At 37.8% G+C, this 9,520-nt stretch overlaps 1 long non-coding RNA gene across 2 annotated transcripts in view; it reads left to right on the forward strand.

The window, feature by feature from the left end:
* LOC131381712 (uncharacterized) overlaps positions 1 to 8,974 on the forward strand; it is a 106,533-nt gene extending 97,559 nt beyond the window's left edge. For both annotated transcript variants that reach the window (XR_009210603.1, XR_009210602.1), the window contains exons 4-5: positions 5,335 to 5,428; positions 8,777 to 8,974. This is a non-coding gene — a long non-coding RNA (uncharacterized LOC131381712). The remainder of the gene's footprint in view (positions 1 to 5,334; positions 5,429 to 8,776) is intronic.
* Positions 8,975 to 9,520: the final 546 nt, after the last annotated feature.

Consider the following 9,520-nt stretch of genomic DNA (forward strand, 5'->3'; position numbering starts at 1 on the left):
TGGTAGTAGTAGTAGTGCTAGCAGTAGTAACAATGAAGTAAACATTCCCTGAGGCTAAATATGGTTCTATGTGCTTTGGAGACATTAAGTCATTTGATTATAAACTTTCATCTCATGAAGAAAGCTACTATAATTATCCCTATGTTACAGATGAGGAGGAGGCTGAGGCTAGGTGCCATCAAGGTACTTTGCCGAGGTCATACAGTTACAATGTGGTGGGGCCTGGACTTTAACGCAGGCACTTTGTTTCCAGAATCTGGGTTTCAACCTTTAGGATATACTCCATCTCTAGATGCTAGGTAGGATACCAATACAATTACCCAGGCAAAGGAGAACTAGTTCAAGACAAGGAAACTAGAAGAAAACTCAGGTTGCAACATTTGTCTTAAAGAGACGTAAAGTAATATTCAATGAATGTTCAATTTGCGTCACGTTCATGATCTCATATGATCTTCCATATGCCAGAGTAAATTATTCCTCACATGACTCATATGAACAACCTGAGGTGTAGAGTGGTGAAGTAATGTGTCCATACTCACAGACTTTGGAAGCAGTGAGGCTGGGATTCTGTTTCCATGCCTGAGTGTATGCTTTAAATTCTACTACAGGATACATTGCCTCGGAACAGTGCAAATGACAATGGCAGGAATGACCTATTAGAAAACTTGTCTGTTCATATATTCTTCAATTTTATTTATTTGTTCATCTATTCATCAAAGATTAGTTGAACACTTCTATGTTCCCAGCAAAAAACCATTTCCCAGGAGGTCCAGTCTAGTATGGGACTCCAAAAAGATAGTGCTTATGTAGGGCAAGACTCTACTAAAACGACCATCAATCAATTTAGAGGCTTCTTAAACACAAGTAATGCCAATAAGATAAATACACAATGGAAAGGTCATTAGTTGACACTCTGGAAAAAAGGGCTGCATGGAAGTATAAGGTCACTGTGACAATACATTATAAGGACTGGGGAATAAAAGGGGTTTGGTGAACTTTACTCACTTATGGCAGAATGAGGGTTTTGGAGAAAATCAATAAACGTGGTTTCTACACTGGCTCCAACACTTAATAATTATGGCCTTAGCCTAGTAAATCTCTTTCCGTAAGTCTCATTTTCCTCCTCTGTGAAATGGACACCAGGATGCCTACATTGCTCTGGTGAATGATAAGCATATTAGCAAAGTGCCGAGCACAGTGCCTGGTACCCAGCGAGTGTTATTACTGTTAGAAGGAAATAGATTCACAGTTACTCATTCAAAAGGGGACGCTGGCAACAAAACTATGTTAGATTTTTAAAACTTTATATAGTGTGTGTTATCTTGTTATATCCTTAAAGTCTAATAACAAACAAAATCAAACAGACCAGTCAATCCGAAGAAACTTCTTCTGAGGAATTTTGGACCCTTGTGTCTTTTTTGTGTGTGGTTGTGTGCAAGGATTGCAGGATTATCAGCAGAAGCTGCGGTCATTGGGTTCTACTCCATAGTTGGTATAATTGATGTGAAAATCTAGGTAGGAAATAAGCTAGAGCCACATGAACAAGGCAGGAGAAGCATATTGAGTCCCTGAGACTCTGGCAAACAAGAAAAGAAGATCACAGACCCCTGAAAGCAGTCTTACAATTCGAACGTGGAAAAATCATATTGTTCTTCATATTGGGTTCCAAGGTAAAAATGGAGCCAGGAGCAAGGCTCATCACTAGATTTGTGCTTAACAGCCTGTCAGTGTTATCTGGCTTGGAGTGAAAGACTGGAGAAGTCTGGATAGGTAAGTTGCAGGTACTGTTGAGGCTTTAAATGTGAACACTGGAATGATCTGGGGATAGGCAGCACTAACTACTTTTTAGCTGTCATACCTGCTATTCTTCTCTAGGATTTTGCAAGAACCTCCTATCTCTATCTCCATTTTCAATTTCCCTAGTACAGCTTTTACAAATATTCTGCTCCTAACTTGTATTTCCTGTATTCTCTTCCACTCTTTATTTAAGAGTTTACTCTAAGTCAGGGTATAGAACTTCATATTCATACTGAATGACTTATCTTCCATTCTTCAAGGCTTATCCTCTCCAGGTCACTTTTCCAAAAGCCTTCTCTGATTTTCCCAATGAAATGGAATCCATTTCTATTTTGTTCCTAATATTTGCATTATTGGTACATAGGCAAGGTTATGCTGCAATAACATCCAACCTCAAAATTTCTACGGCATTATACTTTAGGTTTTTTGTTCTGTTTTGTTTTGTTTGTTTGTTTTGTTTTGTTTTGTGACAGACTTTCACTCTTGTTGTCCAGGCTGGAGTGCAATGGCGCCATCTCGGCTCACCGCAACCTCTGCCTCCCGGGTTCAAGCGATTCTGCTGCCTGAGCCTCCCAAATAGCTGGGATTACAGGCATGCGCCACCACGCCTGGCTAATTTTTGTATTTTTTTTTAGTAGAGACGAGGTTTCACAGTGTTAGCCAGGCTGATCTCGAACTCCTGACCTCCAGTGATATGCCCACCTTGGCCTCCCAAACTGTCAACATGATCTTTTATGTAGAAAATTCAAAGGACTCCACTAAAAAACTACTAGAGCTAGTAAATGAGTTTAGCAAGGTTGCAGGATACATGCTCAATATATGAAAATTAATTGCATTTCTATATACTAACAATGAAGAGTACACAAAATAAAATTTTATTTACAATACCATCCAAAAAATTAAAATACTTAGGAATAATCTTGGCAAAAGAAGTGAAAGACTTGTACACCAAAATCTACAAAACATTGTAGGAAAAAAATTAAAGCTTTAAATAAATGAAAAAATAGCCTATGTTCATAGGTCAGAAGACTCAATATGTTGTTACCATGGCAACACTCACCATATTGACTTACAGATTTAATGCAGCCTCCATTGAAATTCCAGCTGGGCTTTTTTTTTTTTTTTTTTTTGCAGAAATTAACAATCAGACTGTATAATTCATATGGAAATGAAAAAATCTAGAATGGCCAAATCAATCCTGAAAACAGAATGATAATGCTGGGAGAACTTCCATAACCAGATTTCAAAATGTATTACAAATCTTCAATAATTAATACAGTGTAGTATGGGCATAGGGACAGACATCTGGAGAATAGAATTGAAAAAATAAAATTGAAAGTCCAGAAGTAAAAGTCTTATGTTTATGGTCGACTGATGCCAAGATAATTCAATGGAAGAAAGAATAATCTTTTCAACAAATGGTTCTGGGACAACTGATATCAACATGCAAAAGAATGAATTTGGACTCTACCTCATACCATACATAAACATGTACTGGAAATGAGTCAGAGATCTAAATATAAGAGCAAATACTATAAAACTATTACAAGAAGTCGTAAGAGTAAATCTTCTTGACATTGAGTTAGCCAATGATTTCTTAGCTATACATCCCAAGCACAAGTGATGAAACATTGGAGAACAAGAGCGAAATATTGGAGTTCACCAAAATTAGAAACCTTTGTCTTGTCAACTTGTCATCAAGAAAGTGAAAAGACAACCTAAGGAATGAAAAACCCAAGTCCTGACAAGGGACTTGCATCCAGAATATGTAACGAATTATTTCAATTCAGTAGTAAGAAGACAAATAACCCAATTATAAAATGATCAAAGAATTTTAATAGACATTTCTCCAAAAAAGATTTACAAATTGTGAATAAGTACATGAAAGGATGCTCAACATCATTACTCATTAGGGAAATGCAAATTAAAACCACAGTAAGATGCCATTGCATCCTGCTTGAATGACTAGAATAAAAAAGTTGCACAATAACAATTGTTAAAATTTGTTGCTGATAATGTGAAGAAATTGGAAATTTCATACATTGTGACATTTATACATTGGGAATGTAAAATGGTACAGTCACTTTGGAAAACAGTTTTGTGGTTCCTCAAATTGTTAAACACAGCTACCATGTGATCCAGAAATTCTACTCCTAGAGAAATTCCCAGAAAAATGAAAATTTACATTCACACAAAAGGTGTACACAAATGTTTGCAACAGCATTATTAACCAATGCCAAAAAGAGAAAATAATGCAAATATCCATCAAATGATGAATGGATTTCTAAAATGACATATACTGCAAAGTAATAGTATCTAGCAATAAAGTATATTACTGAGAGATGCTACAACATGGGTGACCTCAAAAACATCATATTTAGTGATAGAAGACAGTCACAAAGACCACATATTGAATAAGATAATTTTTGTGAAATGTCCACAGTAGGTAAATTTATAGAGATGGAAAGTAAATTAGTGATTGCCCATGGCTGGAAGGATGAGAGAGAAATGAGGAATGGCCACTGATGGATACAAGATTTCTTGTTAATAGAATCTCCTAAATGATGTTGCTCTGATGAAAATATTTTAAAATTAGATTTTGCTGATGGTTATACAAGTTTGTAACATACTGAAACCACTGAACTGTACACTTTAGACAGGAAAAGTGTATCTTTTGTTGAGAATTTATGTTCATAAAAATCACAGTGATTTAATAAAACAAAAATTTATTTTGTACTCATGATATGTATTCAATGAAGGTTGGGAGAGAGGCTTTGCTTATAGTGGACACTTTAAGACCATGGCTGATGGAAAGTCTACTTTATCATGTAATTCTATGATCACTAAGATAAAACAAAAGGAATGTGACAAATTGCCTAATGACCCTTAGAACTTAGACACAGAAGCCATACACATCACTTCAAGTCACATTTCATTGGCCAAAATAAGTCAAATGGTGAAATACTTCAGAGACAGCAGACAATTTCAATTCCACCATATACCTGGGGAAAGGAAAGAACTGAATTATTTGTAGAGTCCTAATGAACACTACAATGTCCTATCTTCTTTTCTATATTTTAATTCCTGAGAACAATGACTCCATACTTCCTCACTGCAACATAAAACCAGGTTTCCTTTAATTCTTTTTTATTTTCCTTTTTTGTCATTTTGAAAAGATGGAGGTATTTAAAAGAGTAAGACTTAAAATAAAAAAATTACAAACATGCATGTCAGTCTACAATAGTGCTCTCCCCACAGCAAATGTTTCATACTTGTGAGCAAGTGAAACAAATGAACAAGAGAAATGCTCAAACAACAATGCCCAGTAGTGAATGATTGAGAGCCCAATGTGTGAATCAAGGGTGAGTATTGCAGGAGTTCAGAAAAGAGGAGACCAAGGTGAGCTGGAGTGGCAGTGGCTGAGTAATCAGTGTTCCCAATCCATATCTCTTGTGTCAGTACAGATGGATCACTAAGAACTGCTGCAGTGACCCAGATGGATGGTGTTATCTGTGTCACGGTTTGTTTTCTTCCCAGATATGACTTGGGCAGAGCAAGCTTAATGAGGACGGAAAAGAATAAGATCCGGAATCACTTCACCTTTCTGAACCTTCGTTTGCAAATCAAGATGGTAAAGTGTAGCTGTATAACACCTTAAAGATCCGTGATAAAACATGCTATTAGTATTGTGGGCAGAATCCATTAGAGAGCAAAACAGGACTTTATGGTTAGGAAGTTACTGAATATATCAAAGATTTAATAGCCAGTCTGGAGGTAAATCCTGTTTCTGCTGAATTGAGAGATTTCACAGAATGTTTCAAAGAAGACCCCCTTCTTTCCAAGAATCTATCAGGCGGTAGAGTTATACATACACTTGAGTCGTTTTTTTTTTTTTTTTTTTTTTTTTGAGACGGAGTCTCTCTCTGTCGCCCAGGCTGGAGTGCAGTGACGCGATCTCAGCTCACTGCAAGCTCCGCCTCCCGGGTTCACGCCATTCTCCTGCCTCAGCGTCCCGAGTAGCTGGGACTACAGGTGCCCGCCACCACGCCCGGCTAATTTTGTGTATTTTTAGTAGAGACAGGGTTTCACCGTGTTAGCCAGGATGGTCTCAATCTCCTGACCTTGTGATCTGCCCGCCTCGGCCTCCCAAAATGCTGGGATTACAGGCGTGAGCCACCGCACCCGGCCTTGAGTCATTTTTAAATTATGCAGAGGTTGTTAAACTAAAAGGAGGGTTGAGAGTGCTTTAAAGTCATGGCTAATTCTTTCATTGTATATGGGATTTCAAGCAAAAGCTTACTGCTGGCAGAAATCAAAATCTGTTTCCTTCATCTTCCTATTAGACATTTATCTTCACTAATTTCAGTTCTTCCAGAAAATATATTTTCTCTCAAGAAGGCTTTTTATGTGTCCATTATCAGTTCTGGTTGTTACAACGATCAAATTAACTGGATAATGGCCACATTTCCACTACCTGGCTTGCAGACAACTGTAAAAATGGAGAGAATGGTTAACCAATTCAAATAAAAATATTACTTATTTTTTATTCCTCAGGTTAAAAAAAATCCCAGTTAAAAGTATTTCTTTTCTTCTCCCACCAGAAGGGAACAGTAAGAATTTCAATTAAAAAGTCAGGAAAGAAAAAACACACGCACACACAACACTTACCACTAGTACATGTAAATCTTAGTTTAAGCTATTTTAAAATGAGAAAAAAATAACTGAGAGCTATGGGAGCAGATTTCATTTTTGAAAACTACTCTGATGATTATGGAAAGAATAGGGGAATAGAAATGATTTTGAAACACGAATAGCTAACAACTCATAAATTAGAATTTATATTTCCTATTTTAATAGTTACGGTATTTGGAAAAATATAGAATGTCTTACGGGGTGAAAAGCAAGACCATTTCCTTACCATAACCATTTATGTTAGCTTTTTATTTACTGAAATTACACACTACTTGGCACAGAGGAGGTGCTTAATAAATGCTTCCCCAATGAATTGCCCACACTATGGCAAATGATCTCAAAATACATTCAGAATAGCAGATAGGCTGTTGCATCTAGCAATGACACATGTACCTGCAGTAACACCAAGAAAGCCATATGTGGAGCAGAACATTTTTAGTACTTCCCTAAGGGAACCACACCTACTGCTAATTCTGAAAAAAGAAAATAGCTTACAGCCTAGAGTTGCAAAGACAATAATGAATAATACTCCAGAAATATCTGTATAGGACTTCCGATACATATTGATGTATGCTTAGACATTGATCTGTTCCCTATTTACTTGTTCTGTCAGAAGGGAAATGACAAAATCAGCCCTGTGACACTTTGTACCTTATGGATATACAGTTTATTTCGCAAGAATTCCTTGAGCATCTTCTACCTTCTTTGTACTGTGAAGTGCACATGTCATCACAGGATAAAGAATATTGAAGTAGGACACTGAGGAAAAACAGAGGGAGGAAAAAAATGACATTAGAATTTTAGTCCTTAAAAACAATCAGGAGCAACATTGATATTTACTTCATACATCCTTATTTTTTAATTCTCTTACTCCCATCTGGCTCAATGACATGAAAATTATAGTAAGTGAAGTGAGCTCCCCATCTGTTAAAAATGTAAAATAAAACACTTAATCTGTGGGCAAGCACACAGAGTACCAAGAAATGTCTCAAACTGAAATGATAAGAGCAGGATCCTATAATTAGTTAAGTATAGCTGATATAGATTTCTGTAAGATCTCTATTTTATGGATAGATAGGTTTGCAACTATTTCTATGGATCTAGTGCTATCTTCTGATCTCAAGTGAGATGAAACCCACTAGGCAACTCGTATGATGCTCACCAATTAGGGAGATAATTTGCCATGAATTGTAAGTAAATTATACAATAGATATCAGCTACGTATATGATATGGTTTGGCTGTGTCCCCACTCAAATCTCAACTTGAATTGTATCTCCCAGAATTCCCACATGTTGTGGGAGGAACCCAGGGGGAGGTAATTGAATCATGGGGGCTGGTCTTTCACATGCTATTCTTGTGACGGTGAATAAGTCTCACGAGGTCTGATGGGTTTATCAGGGGTTTCTGCTTTTGCTTCTTCCTCATTTTCTCTTGATGCTGCCATGAAAGAAGTGCCTTTCACCTTCTGCTATGATTCTGAGGTCTCCCCAGCCAGGTGGAACTATAAGTCCAATTAAACCTGTTTTCTTCCCAGTCTAGGATATGTCTTTATCAGCAGCATGAGTATATATAGTTGTTCACCTTTCATTCCCTGCTCTCCCACCCCGTGACTTCCATTCTCGTGGTTGCAGAACTGGCTTCAGTTGCTATGTTCATATAACATAAATCCAGCACCACTCCCATTGATAGTTCGAGTGGACTTTTCCAAGTCCTTTCCCTGGGAATTTGGGTGGCTGGACCTGTGACAGGTAAATCCAGGAGGCATCAGTGGTCGTTTCTGACAAGTAGACCACAGAAGTAGAGGAAGCTGGTCTAGACAAAGAGTCAGAGTGGGGTTAAGAGCTACAGTACGCAGCAGAAGGAAAGAAAGAACTAGAAGGCAGGAAAGAAGAATGAGTGTGAGACAGAGAAAGAGACGTGGCAGACACAAAAGAGTTGCAGCAGAAAAGAGGCAGAAAAGGATCCAGAGAGAGCTCAAACCCCTATGTCAAATGTTCCAGCCTTTTCATTCCATGGGAAACTCTTTTCCTCTGCAATGAAGTCTCCCGTATTTGTCTAAGTACCTCAAATAGTTTCCGTTATTTGTAACCATGTCAATGTTATATCTCCAAGCAGTCATTTTGTTATTTCTGGGTATTTATCTCCCCCTTTTCTCTCTTACTTGATCCAGGAGGGGATTTTTCCCTCCATCAGTCACACCAAGTAGAAACAATAATTCAAAGAGGTCTTGTACCTAACTTACAGATAAGAAGCATGCCTGAATTTCCATTTCTCATTTCCCTACAGTGGAGTGATTAGATAATGCTGCCCCTGGGGGAGGGGAGAGAAAAGGCAGAAACGTCTAACAATCTCATGAGAGAGGAAGAATGGATTGGAAGGACAAAGGAGAGAACTTTCAGTCACAGAGCAGGGATTGCAGAGTGGAAGGATCGAGAGGTTGAGCACCTCCCCGTGCACTTATTCATTACCTGCCATTCAATAGTCCTGGGCCGTGGTAAGTCCTCTGATTAGATGGTAGGAGATTTGGACCTCTGTATGGGGTTAGGGGCATTAAGAGATATTTTGCTCCTCATCACGTCACAAACTAAACAAGACAAATGGGGTATTTTCCCTATGAGTGGGCAGTGGAGGATCCACCATGACTGTTAACACCACTGCAAAGGATTATAACTAATACAGATGTCAAAACTCTCTGTCCATTAGCAGAATGAAATGCAAGTGATTATCTAGATATTTCACATAATTAAATGGAAAGTAGATAAGACTGAAAACTAACACCACACTTATCATAACATTCAGGTCAAGGTCTATGATTAGAGATTCTCAGGGGATGCCTGTTTTCTGTTTGAGGACATGCTCACTGGAAGGTATACTTGAAGTAGAGTCAGTTTAGCTAAATGTCAAGAGGAAACTCAATTAAAATAGGATTTTACTTGAGGGGAAAATGATGCCATCCTCTTTCAAACCTGTAGCTGAGGAAGCAAAGATAACTCAGACATCCCTGGGATAATTGAAGCCCAAATGTGCCCC

Source organism: Hylobates moloch, unplaced genomic scaffold (genome assembly GCF_009828535.3).
Source record: "Hylobates moloch isolate HMO894 unplaced genomic scaffold, HMol_V3 SCAFFOLD_17, whole genome shotgun sequence".
NCBI lineage: Eukaryota > Metazoa > Chordata > Mammalia > Primates > Hylobatidae > Hylobates > Hylobates moloch.